The following is an 18,557-nucleotide window of genomic DNA, read 5'->3' as shown; positions in this document are numbered from 1 at the left end:
CCAGAATGCTAGCATTCCTCTAAAACAATGCTGTTCAAACTCTTTTGACAGGTGGAACCCTTCAAACAAAATCCTATCAAAGGCATACATAAAGTGAGTAAAATCAGAATGGCTCTGTAAAAGCAGAGGCTGGGGGCTCCTTGTCCCCCACCAGCTTCCGTCCCCAACGATTGAAACCACTGCTTTAAGAGAACTGCTTACAGGCCTGGGTTTGTAGACCAGCATCGGTAAGATACCAATACAACCTTACAGTCTTAGAACTTTCTCAGCTTTGTGATGCCTTGTCTAGTATCTAAGAAATTTAATCCAGGTACTGTCCTGATAGAAAGTCAAACAGATTATCACTTTGGGGTTATTTAGCTTGCTTTCCCTTCTTAGCACTGCATTACAGGACACAGATCAGGAAAGCATTCTGCAGATCTGAACACAACATCCTTTAGGAGGCCAGGGTGTTTCATAGAGGGGGTTCCAGGGCCATTTTCTTTGTTTCTTGATGTGTGTGTGTAATTTTAATTAAGTGTATCTTACTGTGTGTGTATATATTACCATTTTATGTGTTACATATTTTATATGCTGTAGATTTTTTAGTGTATTTTTTGTGAAATACCTGAATACAAATATGTGTGTGTGTGTGTGTGTGTGTGTGTGTGTGTGTGTGTAAAACACCCACATACCCACCACCTGGGTTAAGAAACAGAATATTACCAATATCTTAGGAGCCCCCTGGATGTACCTGCCCAATTACATATACTCCCTCCAGAGTTAAGCACCGTCTTGAATTTGACATTAATCATTTCCTTGCTTTTTATTGTGTATGTCCCTAAACAATATATTGTTAAATTTTGCCAATTTTTGAACTTTATATATGCTGGGTGTATTCTTTTGTGAATGGCTTCTTCCAGCATTTTTTAATTTAAAAAATTTTTTTAAGTTTTATTTATTTAAGTAAATCTCTACACCCAATGTGGGGCTCGAACCCACCGCCCCAAGATCAAGAGTTGCATGCTCTTCCACCTGAGCCAACCAGATGCCCCTCAACATATTTTTTTTAGAGATTTTTATCCATGTTGACATGCTCAATTCCCATTTTAAGGTTTTTTGGGGTCCGGGGGGGTTCCCCTCCTTTCTTTTTTTTCCCCTCTACTTTTTTTCTATTTGTTTGAAGTTATATTTTTTATGACCGCTCTTTTAGTAGTCACTCTAGTAATTCTAATATGCACTAATCGTGTTAAGAGTTAACTATCTTTGCTCTTCTCATTTTCTCTCTTTTGGAATTGAAGATAAGACAGGCGTTTGACCCCATTCTTCCATTTCCCGGTAACCTCTCTTTTCCATCTCTGTCCCTGTGATCTACATTCTCTACCTTCAGCTCTAGCTTCTAGTTTACTAATTTTCTCCTCACTCATGCCTAATCTAATCCACTGCATTTTTAAATTTTAATTGCTATACTTTTATTCCAAGTTCTGTTTTTGTTTTATTTTCTAAAACCTGCTCGGTCATTCTTTGTTGTTATTTTTCCCCTGCTAATCTTTTTTTTTTTTTTTAAGTTTATTTATTTATTTTGAGAGAGAGAGAGAGAGAGAAAGAGCAAGCACAAGCTGGGGAAGGTCAGAGACAGAGGGAGAGAGGGAATCCCAAGCAGGCTCCACACCATCGGCGAAGAGCCCCATGTGGGGCTTGAACTCATGAACTGTGAGATCATGACCGGAGCTGAGATCAAGAGTCGGACGCTTAACCGACTGAGCCACCCAGGCGCCCCCCCCCCCACCCCGCTAATCTTTTAAAACTTTGGTTCTATTTCTCTAAGTATAATAACTATGGTTATTTTATATTCCATCTGATTATTCCAATATCTGAAGTCTCTGGGAATCTGTTTCTATCATTTGTTACTCCTCCTACTGGTTTTTCATTGTTGTTTGGTCTGTGTGTTTTGTGAGTTTTGAGTGGGAGTTGCCCATTTTCCTTGCATCTTTACCCATGGAGAGTCCCTGTGGCCTGGATTGAAGTTGAGTTCTGTCAGTCAAGATTGAGTTTGCCTCTGCAGGTAGAGTGGGACAGGGATGGTGAAGAAATTTTAAATTCCTCACTTGACACTTTTCAGATCATGCAGGTATCACAAAATTAGGTCTCAAACCTAGAGGTCCTAGTTGTGAATTCTCAGGAGAGCTTTTCATTTCCCTCTACCCAGTGCCAGGGTCAAGACAGGCAGGTTTCTTTGCTGTCCCCTTACGTGTGGCAGGGTTATTTCTTCTTTTTCTTTATGCCATATACGCAGCTGTATTCACGGTCCACTGTAATTCAGTTGAACCACGGGAGGATGCCTACAGAATTCAGCAATGTCATAGAAAATGGCAGCTTTCTAACAGACTCCCTTTCCCCCACCCTTTAGCAGGTTCTAGACTTTATCCCCTTCCCCACTAGCCCTAGAGAGTCGTAAGGACTGAAGCAGAAGGTCTCCAGGGTTTTGTAGAAGCCTTGAAGACGGAAACCATTTTGATGCTCACCTGCCTCCCCAAGCTCAAGTTTCTTATTTCTGCTTTGTTTAGGGATAAGTCTGTCAATCCCTTTAATGCCAACCCTGTAGTTTATTTTTTAAAAACCTAATTTTTATATTTAACATTTTAGGTGTTTTAATCAGGAGGGTCTCTCAGGGTCTTTCTCCATACTTTGGTCTCCCCAAGTTTCTCTCAGCTCATTTCTAGTTCAGTAGTTGATATAATTAAGTTGAACCCTTGGCATTGTTGTTTCAGGAATTCAAACACCCCACCACTTAAACCCAGAGACTTTAGGGTCTTGGGTGCCTGTCAGATTTCTCTTTAATAGTTTCATCCTTTGATCCTGGATCCCACTTCAAATGGAAATTATTTTTTACTTCGTATTTAAATTGTTTGAAGTTACCACCTGCAGATCCTTTTAAGGTCAGAGTTTGGTGTAGAAAATAGTTTACTGGGTGGGTGTATTGCTACTGTTATTTCAAAAGCTCCTGTTGATTTGCTGTGCAGTTTTCCTCTGGTAAGAATTTTATACCACTTGACTTGCACACCCAGAAGTGAAGCTGCTGTCGTGGAGAGCTGACTTATCAGGACTGACAGAGGCCAGACAGTGGATGTGGGTCCGTGAGCTCCCTGAAATTATATGCATCGTATTACCTGTGAGTGCCTGTGTGAATATTTCTAAGGAAAGGATTTATAGTTTTGTCAAGTTTGCATAATTAGAGGGCCTAAGTGGTGGTTTAAAATGAGTGAGTGGGCTTGGGTAGTACCTCAAACTTCATTTGACTTGAAGGTGGCCATTCTCATAATTACTACTTTAATTCTAGAGCGCTTCTAAAATACAAAGATAAATTCTTAGGCCTAGAATTGTAATTCTCTCTCTCTCCCCTCCCCCTCTTTGGTCTCATGTTTTAAAATGGTATTTATGCACTCTTGTTAGTAATTATCTCACTCATGGTTTCTTTGCCAAGTAACAGAGATCCCATTGGTAATAACTAGTATTTATGTTATAGTGCACATTTGTGTTCATTTTGATGAATAAATAGTAGAATCATATATCTTCCAGCCATAAGGGAACTTTCTGAATTATTAATAGTTTCTCAACAATATAGATGAGTGAGATTCAGTTTAAGCTTTCTATTCCTTTAGGAATCATTTGTTAGGGGGCGCTTGATGGCTGGCTTAGTCGGTTAAGTGTCAGACTTCGGCTCAGGTCATGATCTTGTGGTTCGTGAGTTTGAGCCCCGCATCAGGTTCTGTGCTGGCAGCTTGGAGCCTAGAGCCTGCTTCCGATTCTGTCTCCTTTTCTCTCTATCCCTCCCCCATTCATTCTCTCTCTCTCTCTCTCTCTCTCTCTCTCTTTCTCTCTCTCTCCTCCCCCCACTCTCTTGAAAATAAACAAACATTAAAAAAATTTTTTAAGGAATCATTTCTTAGAAAGAAGTAGGAATGCAAACCCAGTATTATAAGGTTTTCTACAAAGTATGCAGCTCAAGCTACTTCCTACATAAACTGAGAGAGGTGCCCATTTTTGTAATGAGTTTGAATATATGTGACCTTGGGCTGGTTACACTAGCTTCTCAGTCTAGGAAGCCCCCATGGGGAGCAGCCTGCAGCATTTCCTCCTCCTGTGTTGGGCAGTGGTTAGAGCACGGGCTTTACAGCCAAGGGCCTGAGTGGGGATCCTTACTGCCACTTCTGGTCATGTGGCCTTGGGTGAGTCATTTAATCTCTCAGTGCCTCAGTGCTTCCCTTGGATAAAACAGGGATGATGACATCTACGGCAGTGAATGCTGGGAGATTAAAATTAAAAGCTAATATATGGAAAGAACTGAGACCTAGACCCATAATAGCTGTGCAATAAATATGATGCATTATTACTATTTTGTGACTATTTCCTGCCACCGAATCCAGGTAGCACTAAATGAATGGTATGAAACAGTTAAAGGAAAAACAAAAAACAAAAAACACCTTCATGCCCCTCCTCCCCTGATCTGCCCCCGTCGCCATCATGTACTTGATAACCAGACGTAGAATTCGTTTGTGAAAAGCACTGTTACAAAATTCCACTCCGCGAATATCCACAGGCTTCCTGTAAGTAACACCAAGCTAACCAGGAAACTGTGATTTTAATACAGTCTCAGCAAATCAGTTATAAATTAATCTTTCTAGCATTTTTAATCTTTTAAATTATTTTTGAGGCATAATATATGTAAATCATTTTCTAAAACTACAGACACCAGAAGGGTTAAAGTAAATCTTCCCTTCACCCCAACCCCCCAGATGAAGCTGTTCCTGGTTTTGGTGTACCGTTCAGGGATATGCCATATACATACACCAGCATGTATGAGTATACATCTCCTTTTTTTTTTTTTTCAACGTTTATTTATTTTTGGGACAGAGAGAGACAGAGCATGAACGGGGGAGGGGCAGAGAGAGAGGGAGACACAGAATCGGAAACAGGCTCCAGGCTCTGAGCCGTCAGCCCAGAGCCTGACGCGGGGCTCGAACTCCCGGACCGCGAGATCGTGACCTGGCTGAAGTCGGACGCTTAACCGACCGCGCCACCCAGGTGCCCCATCCTTTTTTTTTTTTTTTTTTAACACAAATGGCACTGAAACATTGTTTTCATTACTTAACCGTATACTGTAGACACCCCATATTAGCATGTTATAGAACTAACTCATTCTTTCATCTCAACCGTTGATCCTAATTTTTCAAAAAGCTTATTAGAAGAACATTCTTCCTTTTTTGGAAATAGGGAATTGTGAAGTCAGGAGTAACAATAGAAAAATGTGGGGGGTGGGGAGCCTTATCACGACCCAATAAGAGGACCTGTTTTATGCCAGCAGAACTGACAGTATTTACCTAGAGACATTTGTTCTTGTAACAAGCCACGTTTGTTCCCAACCCTGGTTCCTCAAGTACGGTTGAGGAATGTCTACTGAATTGTTGCCAGAAGAGGGAAATGAGCTCAATGGGCCTCACACAGCCCTGTGATTGTGCCAGAAGGAAGAGGCAGGGGCCACACTCTTGAAATCAAGCCAGGGCTGGACCTTGAGGGCTAGTAGGCCTGCCACGAGCGGCGGCTCGCTCAGTGCTGGTTCCTTAGCTGCCCAGTGTTCATGTAGCCTGGGGGGCGAGTGTGGGTGTTTTCCACTCCACGGTAGCTAATGGTCATGCGTGGGACTGAAAAGTCGTTTTCAAGGATAGAAAAGGATAGACAGTGTAAGGTCCCCTAAGCTACCATTTTCTTCCCCAGAGACAAGGAATCCCTCATTCTGCACGTTTATAAGGATAAGTTGATCTTTTTTTCTGTACACACTAATTTTTTGCACACTTCTACGTCTTGCTTTATGTGAGTCTACTAATAATAGGTCTTGGGGATCCTCCTATATTATGTGTACATGTTGCTGCCTTATGCATTTTAAGAACTGCACAGTATTCCTTTACATAGCTTTCCTTTTCTTAACCAGCTGCCCATGAATGGACTTGTAGGTTGTTTGCTACTGTAAATAATGCTAGAATAAATATCGTTGCCAGTACTGAGGTGTGCACGTGTTCAAATCAGGTGCTGTGTGTTGAATATATTCCATGAAATCAAATTGTGAATCAAAAGGGAAGTCGATTTTTTTTAAATTCTTTTTAACTCCTCACCCTGGAAAGATGTCAAATGCGTACACAAGTAGACAGAAGAGCACTGAAGTCCTCGGTCATCACCACCTCGCCCCATCGGTCACCAACTGAGAGCTGAGCTTATATCATCTTCCCTCCCCAACACGATTGTTGTGAAAGATGCCCTACATATCACTGTATCTATATGTATTTCAGTTTGTACCTCTGAAAGATGGTTTTCAAAACCATAACTATAACACCATTATCCTACCTAATATCTAGTCAGCATTCAAATACTGAAATCCATGAGTTCATAGTGATATGAAAATCTCAAGGATTGCACAATGTTCATACTCTGATTCTGTCCTGCCTTCTTTATTGGTCACCTAGAATGTGTCTCTGCCGGGGACGCCTGGGCGGCTCGGTTGGTCTTGATTTCAGCTCAGGTCGTGATCTCATGGTTTCCGGGTTTGAGTCCCACGTCAGGCTCTGTGCTGACAGAGTAGAGTCTGCCTGGGATTCAGTCTCCCTCTCTCTCTGCCTCTACCCTGCTCTCTGTCTCTCTCTTTCTCTCTCAAAAATAAAAAAATAAACATTAAAAAAAAAAAAAGTCTCTGCCAAGAAACTTGCCTTCACCTGCTACTTGATTACCCTGAATTATAATATGTACAGGAAAGTCGGGACATATGCTCGGCTCTTCCCTTTTACTAACTTTGAAAACAAATGCATCCCCCAGCATCCTCTCACAGGTGACCAGTGAGTTAGGATTTTGTTTTGTTTTGCTCTGCTTCCGTATCATGATGAACCCTTGGAATTCAGAGTTTCAATCTGTTGTAATTAATAATTTTGCTCATGTTCACAGTCACCATCCCTAGCCAATCAGAACCTCTTCATGTTCCCTGCGTCCTTTTTTTAACCCCGTGTCCTTTTGACATGACTCTCCTAGTCGGTGTCTTTGCCTTCCACTCTGATAAGAGGTTCTAAGTGCATTTTGAGCTTGTCTCCATCTCTCCAGAGAGCTATGATTCCCTTCAGAGGGAAGTGGCATTTAGTCTGGGTAATAAGGTCGATGTTCACTGCCACCGACCTGTTAGTGTCTAGGGCTTTTCAGTGAATAAAGCCAGGATATACATATTTTTAAAGAGAAAATAAGTCATTAGTTTTTGCTGATATTTCCCGTCGTTATTTAGGATTACACAACTTTTACTTTGATTTTACATTGTTATATCTCTTAAATAGTGAAAATCTTTGTTCCTAGCAATAGTAACATAATTATTTGCTTCATCCTATAGTACATAGAATGGTTTCAGAATAATACTATATGAATATTATTAACATTATGACTCCTCTAATTTTTTTCCTACGGTTCTTTTTGTCCTTAGTGTCATTTCTAGTCCTTCCAGGTGCACCAATTGCTGTTTTAAAGTCACCTGAGATGATTCTTTTTAAGTTCTATTTATTTAATTTTGCTTTTGTACTTAAGGATAAAATATTTACATGGGCCCAAAGTCAAATACGCGGAGCAAGGTATATTCAAAGAAGTCTAGCTTCTCTCCCTGCCCTCTCCATCCTGTCCTTACCTCACTCTGTTTATCCTAAGTGCGTGTGCATGTGTGTGTGCACGTGTGTGCATGTTTAATATAAGGAACACATCTGTATATTCCTAGGCCCCCTTTTTCTTACAGAATGGAGGAATGTCACACACTTGATTACATCTTGCATTTTTCCTTAACAGTTTCTCGTGGAGACCATTCCATGGCAGTATTTGAGTTCTTCTTGCCCTTTTCCAGCTTCGCGATGCTCCAGGGTGGGGTGTACCATAGCTTATTCGACCAGGTCTCCACCAGTGGCCACTGGGGCAGTTCCTACCCCGTGCTCTCACGGCTGTGGTAAGCAACTGGCATATACACCTTTCCATGTCGCTGGCCCGGTATCGTCCGGATGGTCCAGAGGAGAGGTATTGCTGGGTCAAAGGGCAAATCTACATGCTTTTTGTTAAGTTTGCTATATTCACTTGCCCGCCTGCCTTCCAGCAGCAGTGTTTGAGAGCAGTACACTGGTCATTTGAAATGCACGTTTGCAAGACAGTGGCGCCCAGTTTGGTAGCCCTGTGTGTTACAGATGTCCTTGCTTGACCCTTGAGCCCCTGGCTAGTAACTGGCCACAGGAGTTAGACGCGGGGCCTCACTGAAGGGATGGAACTGTGCTGAGTTAGAACCAGGAACCAGGGCCATTTTGATGCCAAGTCTCCCCTTGGTCTTTTCATTTCTTCTGTGTTCTTGCAAGTCATTTCTTTAAATTTATGAGCACCTGGCTGTTGTGTCAGACATCGAGTCTCAATAACCTGCCAGTAAGTGTCTTCTGATTACCGGTCAACACACCCTCAGCTCCCCCCTTCAAAGACAAATATTTATTAAATGCTGATATGTCCTGAGTGGACATTAGAGGTGCCAGAACAAGCTCTTCGCCCTTCCTGGGCTCCAGGGTTATTTCTACGAGGGCGAAGCTGGAAATGATTAGGAAAATACAGGGCCTCCCACAGGTGATGTGGATGGGAATTTCAGGCTGAGGAAGGGATGCAGCCCTGGGCTCAGGTATCCCTTTTCCTCTCAGATCTACTTGGGGAGGCTCTGTTGCTCACAGTTAAATATTCCCCCAACTTTTTAGATGTAGATAATCCAAGCCGGTTGTTGTGGACACTTGAGACAGAACAGTTGCCTAACTTGCTCCCTACCCTCTCCTGGTATATAGAGCCAAAGTTGAATGGAATTAACCCATTCCTTGGCAGAGGCATTGGTTTAACAATGATCAGCCCCCGGGCACCTGGGTGACTCAGTCGGTTAAGCTTCTGACTTCAGCTCAGGTCATGATCTCACGGCTCGTGGGTTCGAACCTCGCGTCGGGCTCTGTGCTGACAGCTCTGAGCCTGGAGCCTGCTTCGGATTTTGTGTCTCCCTCTCTCTCTGTCCCTCCCCACTTGCACTCTGTCTCTCTTTCTCTCAAAAATAAATAAACATTAAAAAAAAAAAAGAAAGAAAACAATGGTCAGTCTAGCCCACGCCCCCTAGCATACAGTATTCCCCTGGCTAGAGTGTATTTTGTGGTGGAAAGATAATCCAGACTGATCTAATCAAAACAAAGGGAAGCCCAGGACCATCCTTTGGCTGGGGGTTGGGGGCAGCACCAAGAAGGCCCCTCTCCTCTAGAAGTTATGGTATGCCAGTGTGAAGCCTAGAACTGCTACGTTTTACAACAAGGGAGGAAACTAGTCTGAGGACAAAACCAATCCCAGGGAAATAGCAGGGCCAAGAGAACAGCAGAGACACTGCCAAAGCCTTGATCAGACCATACCTGAAACCTATCCTACCATTGGACTTTCAATAAAGAAACAAATTTCCTTTATTATATAGGTTAGTTTTCTGTTACTTATAGCCAAAATGGACTTCTTACTGAGTGAGTGATAGGAAGAAAAGCAGCTTCTCAACAAAATGGTTTAAGATTACTACCAAATATCAACAGTTCTATCATTCAAGTACCTATATCCTTGTGTTTCCCGGGAGAAGTCTTCACAGATCGCCTTTGTGCTCCAGCCTAGCCCACACCATCTGGCTGCAGATGGGGTGGAATTGTAGGAGAGGTAGCTTTCGTGTGCTCATTTCCCCCCTGCTTCCTTCCCTAACTGCTAGAAGTAACAACCAGCAGAGGAGTGAATTCCCCCACACTTATAGGAAGTCACATTCAAGTGCTCTTGTAATCCCTGTAGATGAGCATTCACAGCCTAAAGTTGGAGGGGCGGGGGGAGGATGTGGAGAAGGAATGGTATTGCCGGCACAAGTGGGGTGATGCCCACGTTCTGTTTGGTGTAAAACCCGGTGCCTGTCCTGACGTTGGCCCTATACCTCCCACCTTACAGTGACGCCAGGCCCCACGCTGAGCCCTGTCCTGCGTCGGCTCATTCAGTCTTCCCAAGCACAAGGTAGGTACTCTGATCCCCATTTTACTGAATAATGAGGAAGCAAAGGCAGATGGCTATTCCTAAGGCAAACGAAGCGTTTTTAAAATTAAATGTTAGCCCAGCACACGGTAGGCACTCCCGAAATATTTGTCAAGTGAATGAATGTTGTGTATTTTACTGAGATTGCAAAAGCTGAGACCTCGTTAGTACCTTTATTTATGGCAGCTACTCTGCTCTAAGCCCCTGGGAGACAGGGGTCCTGGCCTCATGGGACTCAGTCTAGTGGGAGAGACAGGCAGTAAGCCAAGAATTAAACATTGTGGGTAGGTGTGCATGAGGCAATCACCTGGGGCGACCTGGTCTGGGGGTGTTGGAGGACCCGCCTAAGGAAATGCCTTTACAGTGAAGACGGGAGCCTGAGAAGGAGCGGCCGGACCCAGCCGGTGGGCCCAGCGTTTCAGAAAGAACATCAGGTGTGCCAGCCCTGAGGGAGGAGGCTGAGAGACAGTCAAGGCCAGCACAGCAGGAGCAAAGGCGTGTGGGCGGGGTGTAGAGGAGCAGGGTCCAGATAGACAGGGTCTCCTTGGCCACAGGTAGCATTTCAATCCCAAGAGCAAGGGGAAGCCAAGGAAGGTTCCTGAGCTTTGTGATTCAAGAAAACAAGTACTTTATTCCTTAACCTGGTGGTAAAGACATGGGTATTCCGCATAATTATTTGAGTGTCTGTGATATTTCTTAACAAAGCGGTGAGATTATGTAAAAATGCTCTCGGTACTGCGGGGAACAGGTCTGAGGAAGACAAGAGTGGAAGTGGAGAGACTATTACAGCAAGAGACAGTGGTGACAAGGCCCAGGGTAGTTGCAGTAAAGACCAGAGAGGATGTACCCCGGCGACATCAGGAGGCGGAATCATGGGGCTTTGAGTCGGTCACCAGGTGGGGGGTAGGGAAGAATCAAGATCCTTTTCTAACATGAAAAGTCCACATGCCTAACGAGTAAGAAGTTCTGTTTTCATTCTAAAGACAACAGGCAGTGAAGCATGGTGCTGGCTAGTGGGAATTTGGGGACAGACAGAAGTGGTTTCAAATCCACCAGCAGTGACATTAGGCAAGTCAGTCAGCCTCTCTGAACCTCCGTTTCTTTCCTTAAAAGAGATATTCAGCGGATGTGAGGATTAAGTAAGAGCGGGCACGTTAAGCATTTCCTCACCCGGGGCCAGGCGTGTGTGAAACAGCCAGTCAGTGGAAGGGCTCTGTTCGGTTGTTGGGAAAACCTAGAGAGACCTCGAACACCCAAGCTGGCAGCAGGATCTGGGTTGGATCCCAGGTCACCTAGTTCAGCCACCAGTTCTCCTATTGGGTGCCAGTGGAATCCCCTACGGTGCTTGACAGGAATGCAGAGTTGCAGCCTCACCTCCAGAGATTGTGATTTGGAAGTTGGGGCCCAGTAATGTGTGGTTTTACGGAGTTCGGTATCAGGGTGGTGCAGACACCGGGTTCGTGGATCACACTTGGCATTCACATTGCACCAGGCCCCACTGTAATGAAACACACAGATACTCCCCAACCCCTCTGCCCGGGTGGCGATAAAAAGAGGCCTGGGGCGTCTGGGTGGCTTAGTCGGTTAAGTGTCTGACTCTTGATTTCGGCTCAGGGCATGACCTCATGGTTCATGAGATCGAGACCCCCACCTTGGGCTTTGCACCGGCAGCGCGGAGCCTGCTGGGGATATTCTCTCTCTCTCTCTCAATCTCTCTCTCTCTCTCTCTCTCTCTCTCAATCTCTCTCTCTCTCTCTCTCTCTCTCTCTCTCCCTCCCTCCCTCCCTCTCTCTCTCTTTCTCTCAAAGTAAATAAGCGAACAAAACAAAAAAGGCCTGACATCTCTACCTCTGTTAGTTGGCATTCTTCAGTGACAGTGACAGGAACACCAATCAAACTGGCTGCGCCAAAAAGGGAATTTATTGGCTTGTGGAAACTCACAGGTGCAGGGTAGCTCCGAGCACAGCAGGATGCAGCCCCCCGTTTAGCCATCAGATGCCTCTGCTCTTGTCTGTGTTGGCCTAACACCCCAGCAGGCCTTCTCCACATGACGCCCCCCCAGGTCCACGCTCACCCGTCCTTGCAAATGGCAGTCCCGACAGCAGAATTGTCGGCAAAGAGTCCCCGCCGGAGGCTCCTTTGGAGCCCCACTGGCCTGGTTGGGTCAGCCACTCTGGAGCCACTTGGACTGGAATTAGGGGACAGCTGGCATTCCCAGGAGAAGGGACACAGATGCCGAGCAGGGAAAAACTAGAGATGGCCACCACACTCCAAAGGAGAGCTCTGAGGAGAAATATGCATAAACACAATGAGCTCTCACAGGCGTGAGCCCCCTCTTGCTGGAGATGATCCGGGCTATGGCCAGAGAGCATTTGTAAGGGGCTACCCCAAGAAGAGAAATTTTCTCCCAAATAGTTATGCCTCTAGACCTCAGCTCCCACAGTGTCCTTCTTCCACCTTTTCCTAACCCAGGAGACCCAGCTGAAATCTCACTTTGCCCAAGAAGCCTCCTCCCCCAGCTGCCCTGTGGCCTTGAGGTCTTCCTCGTCTCCTGTGGTCAGGGGGCTCAGGTCCTGCCCTGCCACTTCATAGCTGGGTGACCTTGAACAAGTGACTTCATTCTCTGAGCCTTGTCAGTCTCATCTGTATAGTACCTGGCATTTTCTCAGAGTTCTCTCTGCACTTCCTCAACCATCATACACTTTCTAGCTGGGCACACGGTGCCCTGAATAACAGCCACATTTCCCGTGTTCCCTTGCAGCTAAGTGTCCTGGGAGTAAGGGCTCTCCATGGGGTGGGGACAGCAGTTTCAGAGGCTGCTCTGAAGAGACAGCCTGGCGAGCATCAATTGTCTCTTCCTGGTCTACACCCTCCTCAGGCCTGCTGCTGGAAACACGGATGCTGCTATCTTTGACCAGGAGGAAGGCCCTGGGAGTGCTCTGTGGAACGGAAGCACCCTACCTGCCCTGGAACTCATGCCTCCGGCCTTTGGCATGAAGACAACTTGTGGTTTGTTTAAACCACTCGTGATTCGGGGACTTCTGCTACAGCAGAACCTCGCCTGAACCCATCAGGGTCCCTGCCTCCCAGGGGCTGACGTGGAGACCAAATGAGAGAGGATGTGCTCGGCGTGCCCGGCCCAGGGCCTGATGGGCAGTAGGCGCTCCCTCGATGAGCGTGGCTGCTCTTTTCTCCCAGTGTGGTTACTCCTGTCCACTCCCTTCTGCCTCACATTTGAATGGCTTGTTCACAGTCTGCCTCCTGCACTAAGGCCACGCACCTTCACGGCAGGGACTTTGTCTTCCGTCTGTCTCCCTCTGGCCTGGGTTCCTTGGATGCAAACAGTGGAAACCAGCTGAGGCTCACTGCGGCAGCTTGCTGAGAGACCGCCAGGCACCCACAGGACGGCAGGGGCGGCCGACACCGAGGCGGGGCACTGACGGGCACCAGCAGCCGCACGTCCCACCCTGATGTGAGCAGATGCCAACTGGCCGCCGTCTCCCTGTGCGTCTCCCACTGGCTCCATCTGGGTCACATGCCCACCTCTCAGCTAGAAGGTAGGGACGCCTTGGTGAACACTCCCACTGGACTGGACCCAACGGGGGTAGATGCGTTCCCCAAACGGAAAGAAGACGCTGTTACCAAGAGAAAGCAAAATGGCCCCTGAGCAGCAAATGCCCAAGTATGAATGGGGTCTGTATGCTCCTGGAAGTGAGGAACAAAGACCCTGCCCCAAACAAGAGTCATCTCTCAAAAATGGGCATCTGTACATGGCTGCCCATGGTGAGGGGGTCGGTGACTCGGCTGCAGCTGCATCAGAGCCCAGGTGCTTTCCACCCCTGGCCCTGCCCTCAGGCTTCGAGCAGGAGCTGCAGACCTGACGAGGAAGGCGAGAGGAAGGCCACTCCTGGGAGGAGGACACTTCCGCAGACAATCCCCCGGGGTCTCGGTGGCCAGGGCATGGCATCACACGCCCTTTCCGGAAACATACGGGCAAGGAGGGATGGGTTTAGACTAATCTCCCGGGTGCAGAGAAGGTGGGGGGAGTCTATCCCAGTTCTGCTCTGGGCCAATGTGGGACCCATCTGATAGAACCTTCTCCAGCTGGCCAGGAAGGCTGAACCACATTGTTGAGTAGTTGCCGTGAGTAACCAGCAGGTGGAACAAGGCTGTGCTGCTGGATCCTTTAGTTTGAGGTTCTGCTCGTCCACGTGAGAGTCAGAAAATACTTCCAGGGTCCTCTGCCCGCCTGTCCCCAACATTAAGCCTCACCGACATCAATAGGCGGGAAAGATTCCAGAGAACTGTTGAACTGGCCCCACAAACATCAGCACCCACTGCTCCTGCCGCAGGCAGGGAAGGAGTCCATTGAGAAGCCTGCACGGAGCAGCTTCCTGTTCCAGCTCTGCCGCTTACCCACTGTGTGGCCTTGTAGTTAACTGTCAGGGTCTGGCCTCTCCATGATGTGGGGACTGGATGCTCAGCACGCCTCGGTCTGAGGTTCTTACATTCCAGGTACCATCTAGGCTGGGGGCTCTGTGTGGGCCCTGTCCCACCTCTTGGCTCCCTTTCATGAGCAGCCATTGTCCCGTGAGCGGTTCCTGTGTCTCCCCTCCACGTCCCTCCTCCGCACCGTCCCTTCCTGTCCAGCCCATTCCCATCAGCTTCTGACCCGCTCACACTTCTGTCTTCCTGGACCACTGGCTCCCTGGCCTCCAGGACCCACATGCCGTTGTCTTTCCCTTTGACCTCCGCTTACTCTTTGTGGTCCCTCTATAGGCTCTTCCTCGCCCGCTTGACCTCTTGCTCAGCCCTGGACCCTTTGTCTACACCCCACGAAGGAGGAGGATCTCAGCCTGGTCCAGGGTTTTCAAGACCAGCTATGTGCCGATGATCTTCTCAAAGAAAAACTCCATGTGTTTCTCTACATTCCATACTTTTGTTTCAACAAATGTGTGGGTTTTCCACACCCAGGAGTTGGACACTAACTGCCTGGAGTTAGCACAGACCTCACAGCTTAAGTGCTCAGTCCCACAAGACCCCACCCCCACCCCCACCCCCCACCCCCGCCACTTCAGACACCAATCGCATAGGTTGTCACCTATGTCCCTCTTATAAATCAGAGGTTCCCGTGACCCCTCCTCAGTTTTGATAATTTGCTAGGATGGTTCACAGAGCTCAGGAAAATAGTTCACTTATAATTTAGGATTTATTCTAGAAGGACCCAACTTACAAACAGCCAGGCGGAAAAGATGCATAGGGCAAGGTATTGGGGGGTGGCATAGAGAACTTCATGCCCCCTCCAGGGACGCCACCTTCCCAGCACCTCCACGTGGTCACCAACCAGGAAGCTCTCTGACCTGTCTTCCACTTAGAGTTTTTCACAGAGATTCCATTATGCAGGCACCGTTGATTCCGTTGATTCCGTCACGGGCTACCGGTGACTAAGGCAGCCCCCACCTCCTCTCCCCTCCCCTGGGGCTGGGTGGGGTGGGAGGATGGGGGCGGGGGGGGGGTGGTAGAGGTGGGACTGAAAGTTCTAACCCCTGGCAACCGGCCCCCCATCCTTAGGAGCTCGCAAATATTCTAAGGTGCTCCCTCTGCTCTTACCACTTAGGATATTACAAGGGTTTTAGGAGCTCTGGCCCAGAGCCGTGGATGAAGACCAAAATGTCTGTTTCTTCTATCACAACATCACACCCCAAAACTCTCTGCCGAGTTCCAGACTCAAATCCTACTGCCCACATGACGCCTCCACTTTGACAATTCAAACCAAACATTATCACAAACAGCTGGGATCTCCCTTCTCAGGGTTTTCCATCTCGCGGATGGCACCACAGGGTACTCTGACGCGTCTTCCTCCCCCTCCACGTCCAGTCCACACACTTCTTGTATCTGCTCTACCTCCCGAGTCCACACCCACTCTTCCTTTCCCACTCCCAGCCTACTAGCCCAAACCATTCTCTGGCCTGCACTCCCACTCCTGCCTTCCCTAAGATCTACTCCGTACCCAGCAACCAGAGTTAACTGCAGTGAAAGCAAACTCTATAAATGGGTGAAAGAACAAAAATATATACGGCTGCAGCCACACAATGGATGTTCAGCCACAACGGGAACGAGATACTGATACATACTTGAACATGAAGGAGCCTCAAAAACATGCTGAGTGAAATAAGCCGGTCATGAAAGGCTACATATTGTATGATTCCATGTATAAAAATGTCCAGAATAGGCAAATCTATAGGGATGGAAAGCAAGTCAGTGGGTGCTTTGGGCTGGAGAGGAGTTGCGAATGGAGACCAACCACTTAATGGGTACAGGGTTCCCTTTTAGGATAATGGAGGGGCGCCTGGGTGGCTCAGTCAGTTAGGCGTCCGACTTCGGCTCAGGTCATGATCTCGCGGTCCGTGAGTTCGGCCCCGCGTCGGGCTCTGTGCTGACAGCTCAGAGCCTGGAGCCTGTTTCAGATTCTGTGTCTCCCTCTCTCTCTGACCTTCCCCCATTCATGCTGTGTCTCTCTCTGTCTCAAAAATGAATAAACGTTAACAAAATTTTTTTAGGGGCGCCTGGGTGGCTCAGTAGGTTAAGCGGCCAATTTCGGCTCAGGTCATGATCTCACGGTCCGTGAGTTCAAGCCCCGCGTCGGGCTCTGTGCTGACAGCTCAGAGCCTGGAGCCTGTTTCAGATTCTGTGTCTCCCTCTCTCTGACCCTCCCCTGTTCATGCTCTCTCTCCGTCTCAAAAATAAAAAAAAAAAAAATAAAATAAAAAATAAATAAAATTTTTTTTAAAAAAGATAATGGAAAAGTTCTGGAACTGAGCAGTGCTAAAGGTTGAACAACATTGTGAATGGAGCAAATGCCCCTGATTGTATACTCTGTAATGGTTAAAGTGGTAAAGTTTTTGTTATGTGTATTTTACAATAATTAAAAAAAAATCAAACTATGTCCCTCCCCTGCTTAAAATTCCCATGGCTTCTTGCACTTTACATGAATCCAGCACTTCCTATTGGCCTCTGCTCCCCTCTCTGACCTACTCTCTTTCCCTCCTACCATGTTTGGATAGTTCTGGCCTCCTTTCGGTTTCTCACCAGGCCAAGCTCTTTCCCACCTCAGGCCCTTTGCACATACTGTTCCTACTTCTAGGAAAGCTTTCCCCTCCCATCACGATTGGCTCCACCTCAGTTTTCAGTATTAATTTCAATGCCACAGAGAGGCCTTCCCCAACCACCCTACCTTGGTGGGACCTCACCTCTATCCCCACCACTCTAATTCTCTGCCATAACCGCCTGGCCATTTCTTTCATAACCATCATTGGGCCTTTGTGTGCATCCCTATGGAGAGTGAGTTCCATGAGAGGAGGTGGGACCTGTCCGTCTTGTTCATCTCTGTTCTCAGTGCCTGGCACGTGGTTGGCCCTCAGAGGCTTATTTCCTTAATTAATGAAAGATCACCTGGCTATCAAGGGAAAGGATGGAGGCAGGACTTAAACCCAGGTCCCTTTGACGCCAACTTCTATGCTCTTTCTACTCCTCCACATGATTCTCAACTACGTATGATGCAGAAGCTTGAACCAAGTATCAGAGAAGGGGATCAGAGTTAGCTATGACCTTTTAAAACAACATTTTTTTTGAGAGAGAGAGAGCACAAGCAGGGGAGAAGGGGAGAGAGAGAGAGACAGAGAGAAAATCCCAAGCAGGCTCCATGCTGTTAGCCCAGAGCCCAACACAGGGCTGTTTCATGAACCCCGAGATCATGACCTGAGCCAAAATCAGGATTCGGACACTTACCTGACTGAGGCACCCAGGGGTCCCTAGCCCTGACCTGATAATGTAGCTACGTTATCGTGTCTAGGAATGCAAGACTTGTGTGGCTGTCACTGCTATAGATGAATCCTATCTGCTGTCAAGACAGCCTCTGGACCCAGACGCAGACGTAGCTCTGGGAAATCCAAACAGGGCCCCTGCCGAGGTCTCATGGACCTTTCTCTCCTCCTTTCTGTTTTCTCACGTTCTCCTGGAGTTGGGACCTGGGTTTTGCCCTAGGAAGGGAAGTGGTCAACTGCATCAGCTGAAGACACTGGCCTGGAGGAACCAAAACCGGCCGAGCCAACCCTCTCTCTTCCCACTGGGTAAAGCTGGAACTGGCCAATGCCTCGGCCCAGTGCCAGCCAGCCCGGGGCACAAGCAGACCCAGACCCAGGGGCTGTGTTTTGACCTTCCTCAGAATGCCCCATGAACATCAAAAGGCAGACACCCAGAAAGCTCCTGAGACAGTGACAGACACATACTTGAGCAAGCTGGGCTTACTGCTTGGTATGAAATGTGAAGGTGGGGCAGGGACTCCTTTGTGCAAGAGAACTGTGTTAGCGTTGCCCAAGCCAAGTCCTTCCTCTAAAGCTGGAGTTCCTGGTCCTTTTTTGTGCCATGAGTCCTCCCCTCAGGGTAATGTCTTTAAA

This window comes from Prionailurus viverrinus, chromosome D3 (assembly GCF_022837055.1).
Source record: "Prionailurus viverrinus isolate Anna chromosome D3, UM_Priviv_1.0, whole genome shotgun sequence".
NCBI classification, from domain to species: Eukaryota; Metazoa; Chordata; class Mammalia; order Carnivora; family Felidae; genus Prionailurus; species Prionailurus viverrinus.
The sequence above is the reverse complement of the archived record's forward strand: the minus strand, read 5'-3'. Positions refer to the sequence as shown.